Consider the following 4,708-nt stretch of genomic DNA (forward strand, 5'->3'; position numbering starts at 1 on the left):
AGATCTTGATTCAGGCCATATTTATTTACTGTGTGAGTTTCTTCATTGGGATGACCATTCAAAAAGCATACAATTTTTATCTCATATCCAGGTAACTGCGTAGGATTCGGACTGTAATTTCAATTTATAGGTTAGGTTAACCATGTAAGGCAACAATACGCAAATAAATAATATGTATTAATATCGTCCAATGTAATTTCTATTTAGCAACAAAGTCACCTGTTCATGTTTAGCTCAAAGCAATAATCCATCGCGTCCAGTAGTGGCGTCATGGACTCATCAGCATGATCACTATATTCGAAAATGTTAAATTAAGCAAATATCCACAAAGTTAACTTTACCATCATGCGATATACTGCACTTGGATAAATTCCACTACTCGCTTTTCTATCTGTAAAATTTAAACTGTGGTGTTTAGTACGCATTTTGATGAATTTAGTTTGGTTTGTTGATCCAAAAGCTAAATAAAGTTACTCGTAAGACAAATCGGACACGGGGTGTATTGCACCGCGGATTTGGAAAGTGTAATTTATGTTCTATTAATAAAATATGCTATGTGTTGCTGATAATAGTATATGCCCATATGTATGCCAAAAGTATATATTATTCATATCACTGGAATGCGTATTAAACTGAATTATAGCAAATACCTAAATAAGTACGTACTTTTTGAAATTCAGAATTGCAATACTATAAAAAGAATATTAACCAACGGAGAAATTGGAGCCTTTCATTTAATAGATGACCGCCTGCTTCACATTGCAATTTACATACGTATGTATGTACCTCGTACATGCTTAAACAAAACAAAATAATTCTAGCACGGAATTATCGAGGTGGTATTTTATTACTAATACAAATAAAAGAAGATAAGAATGCATTGAAGCAGCGAGTGACCAACATCATGATTTACTTTGAATCGAGATTAGGGTTGGAATAAATTATGATTCGATTGAATACGAATTCTAAAATGGTGGGATCAAGTAGTCTGCACTGTATTTTACTAATAGGTTTAAGTAACACAAATGCAATAGTTACATCAGTATATACAAAGCCAATGGCAAAAACTCTTTTTCTTCATTACGAATCCAACCATCCGAAAACATTAAAAAATTCACTACCATTTAGTCAATCCCTCCGAATTAAGAAGATATTCTCAGATGAAGTAGATTGCCAGATTCAACTAAAATCATTATACGATAAATTTAGATATAGAGGATACCCTGAAAAATTATTATTGACCGTACATGAAAAAGTAAGCAATATTCCAAGAATGCAAATTTTGAAACCCAAAACCGTGCTTGTTGTGAACTCATTGTTAAAACATTTCCCAAACTGTATATCCGAATATCACGATATAACTATAAAGGACATGGAAAATACGAATAATGTGTACCTTGTCATGCCATTTTATAGGAATATGTATGACTTTAAGGAAACCATACTAAAATGTATAATGAAGGAGAGAGACCCAAATTGTAATCCCTCACATGCTAAGATTATCTCAGAGTTGAATTTAATAATAGCATACAAGAAAATCAACTCACTTGAACAATTCTGTAAAACCACACACCATGTAAACAAAATCAAGTGAATCGTGAACAAAGTGAAAAAATTAATTTAAAGTTTTAAAAAAAATCATTGAAAAACGGTAATTATATCTTATACTTGAATAATTTGTATACTCAATATTTCCGACTCTAGTTTATGTAAATACAAATGTAAAATTTTAGCTCCTATAGACACAGAAAAATTACACAAAAATAGAATACAAGAATTCAAGAAAAATATTTTTATTTTTATTTTGATTTATATACTTTTTAATTTATATTATAGCCTGATGAACAAAAAGCTTGCTACGAAAACGGTCGCGTTTATTTTTCAATAAAAGATTCATCAAACGTCGGTTGGATCTGTGTCCTTTATTGCAAAAGTGAGTTTAGTGTCATCACAAGGACACAGCAGTTTTAAATCATGTTGAGGATTGACATTTCAACTCCTTTCTAGTTTACATTCATTTCGGACTCATCTCATCCTCCTCCCATCCTGTCGTGATCTCTCAATAGTTTAACGTCGTCTCGGACAGAGTCAGTTTCCGTGCAGTCGTGACCAGGACTTAAGAACGTGAGCTTAGTGTCATCACTAGGACACAGCAGTTTTAAATCATGCTGAGGATTAACATTTCAATTCGTTTCTAGTTTACAGTCATTTCGAACTCATCTCATCCCTCGTGCTTACCGTGCCCTTACCATTCTTGTGTCGTTGCCGGTAATCGAGGTGTGTGTAAAATTATATTTGATTATTATTATTATTATTATTAATCATTGTGAGATTTTAAAGCTGTATGAATGTTATAATAACAGACTAATGGTTGTAATTATCACAGGTGGATGGTCGCCTAATGGTCAGTAACAAGAAATGTGTTGTACCTGGTTGCACAAGAAATTCCAAACTTGGGGGACATAAACTTTCTTTCTATTCACTTCCGAAGGATCATTCAAGGTATTATGAATTTAAATTTAGTGTATTACATTTCACATTTGGTAGATATTACTAAACATTATTTTTTTAGATTTGACGAGTGGAGTGTGATACTGAATTTGGATAAAGAAAATATCTCCCTGAGCTCAAAAGTTTGTAGCAACCATTTCGACCCAAGACATACGAAAACTGTTATTTACCAAAGTCAACTTTTCCGATTCCCCAGTCTATATCTAACCTTGACGGAAGAAGCTCGAGTTATCTGGTCGCAACAAACCCACTGCGTGCAATCCAAATAATATGGTGTGCAAGGATCCTCGAACATGTTCAAAATTCAGAATTTTGCCACCTCTCGCATTAACCCACCCCAACCAAATACATCCACACTCGCATGCTCTTCTTTCACCATACCACCACCTATATATCAGTCCACCACCACCAGCATGCAAGCGAGGATGCATTTGGTTGGGGTGGGTTAATGCGAGAGGTGGCAAAATTCTCGAATTTGAACATGTTCGAGGATCCTTGCACACCATATTACGACAAACTGTGAAGTCGATCCCATGAGCCATGATACATTTAAGTCCAAAGTAGAAAGGCTGAGTTTCATATTGGGTTATGATAAGAATCCGTCGTCTGTGTCATCCCCAAATTTAATTGTCTTTACCAGACGGCAGCGACGAAGAATCAGAAGATAGTGAACAACAATGCAATAATTTACTTAGAATAAACGAAATCGACATGTTTGACTTAACAGACGAAAATGCTGCTTGCTACGTAGGTAATTTGGCTGTGAAAAAAGTTATTCGTTCGACCAAATGTGTACAGTGCAAAAGTATGCTCCAATTTAGGGAACCAGTCCCCCCCTCCGATTCTGGTATGATCAAGTACAATTTCAACGAAGATGAAAGTTTATTACAATTCGAAGCATACGTTATGTATAAAATGTTGGAATCCAGAACTGAGCTATCATATTTTCACACGTTAAATCTGGATAGTGGGAAGGCTTTTATTAGTGTTTTCAAGCTTTTTAGAACAGCTTGTATTTACAAAATCAACTCAGAAGCTACAAATATTACGAAAAATATTGTTAAACATATTTTATTTAATTCAGAAATTCGAGAATGGGTAATTATTCATGAAAATTGTATTAGTCATAAGACCTTAATGATAGCCTTAATCGTTACTGCTAAATTATTCTGTATTGTTAAACGACATAATCAGATCTACAAACATGCTAAAAGTTTTAGTCAAACACGAGCCCAGTTACTTTACCAATAATCTTATTTAATGCGTACAGAGAATAAAAATGTACACACTACATCATCACAGGCAAATACAGAGTAAAATGTTTACTTAATTCTTGGCATTTCATCATTGTCATACATTCTCATTCGTTCTTGTGACATTGATGAGGTCGATTTGCCCTTATCTGGAATAAAACAATTATCCCTAAAGATTTTCATCGTCGCTATTGCATCCACTGAAGCCAAATGTACACCCTGCTGGATGTTTTCTTTGAAGTAGTAAGAATAAATAGATCGAAGTGTGGAGCAAGGGCGACCATTCCTTGATTGGTAACGGGACCTTTGTATTCCGTTTGGAGATCAAATATGTAGTAGTTGTTTGGCTTTAGTTGTAGGGACTCAAAATCTTTAGCCACATCACGCCCAACACATAAATTTGATTTCAAAATCTTGTCGCTGATATCCTTTACGTTTTTCATTGCAGTTCCATTACTTAAAGAATTCCATAGTATCCCATTTTTCTGCAAGGTGTACTGGTTAACGATATATGAACCCGGCTCGTGATAAACTGTTGCATCATACAGCTACTTGCCATTAAAATCGCAGATGTGTATAGTTGCAGCTTCACTAATATAAGTAATGGACTTTAGGGGGGCCATTGGGATAAATTTTATAAATTTCTGCCCAGTAATCTAATCAAACCACTCCTTTCTTGTGCACTCAGCCGGGTTTTCAGGCTTTCACACCATCTCGCAATCCAACCATATGATATTGACTATATTATTTTCAATCCAATCAGACCACCATCCTTTCGTCGGCAACGACACGGAAGACGGCAAAGGCACGGCATCAGGATGGTCACCAGGTCTATCTGTTTTCAAATTATTGCCCCATTGTACCATAGACCAAGATCGCGGCTTTATCATATCCTGTATCAACCTACAAATTCTGATTTAGCTTATTGTATAAATGAGGCAATA

The 4,708-nt window shown here is 34.9% G+C and overlaps 1 long non-coding RNA gene across 1 annotated transcript; it reads left to right on the plus strand.

Moving 5' to 3' along the window:
* Nucleotides 1–2,198: 2,198 nt before the first annotated feature.
* LOC118438146 lies at nt 2,199–2,756 on the plus strand. The gene is made up of 3 exons (XR_004836609.1): nt 2,199–2,277; nt 2,387–2,502; nt 2,573–2,756. It is a non-coding gene; the product is annotated as an uncharacterized LOC118438146 (long non-coding RNA).
* The last annotated feature ends 1,952 nt before the right edge of the window (nt 2,757–4,708 follow it).

The sequence above is a fragment of the Folsomia candida genome, unplaced genomic scaffold (assembly GCF_002217175.1).
Source record: "Folsomia candida strain VU population unplaced genomic scaffold, ASM221717v1 Fcan01_Sc018, whole genome shotgun sequence".
In the NCBI taxonomy this organism is placed as follows: Eukaryota; Metazoa; Arthropoda; class Collembola; order Entomobryomorpha; family Isotomidae; genus Folsomia; species Folsomia candida.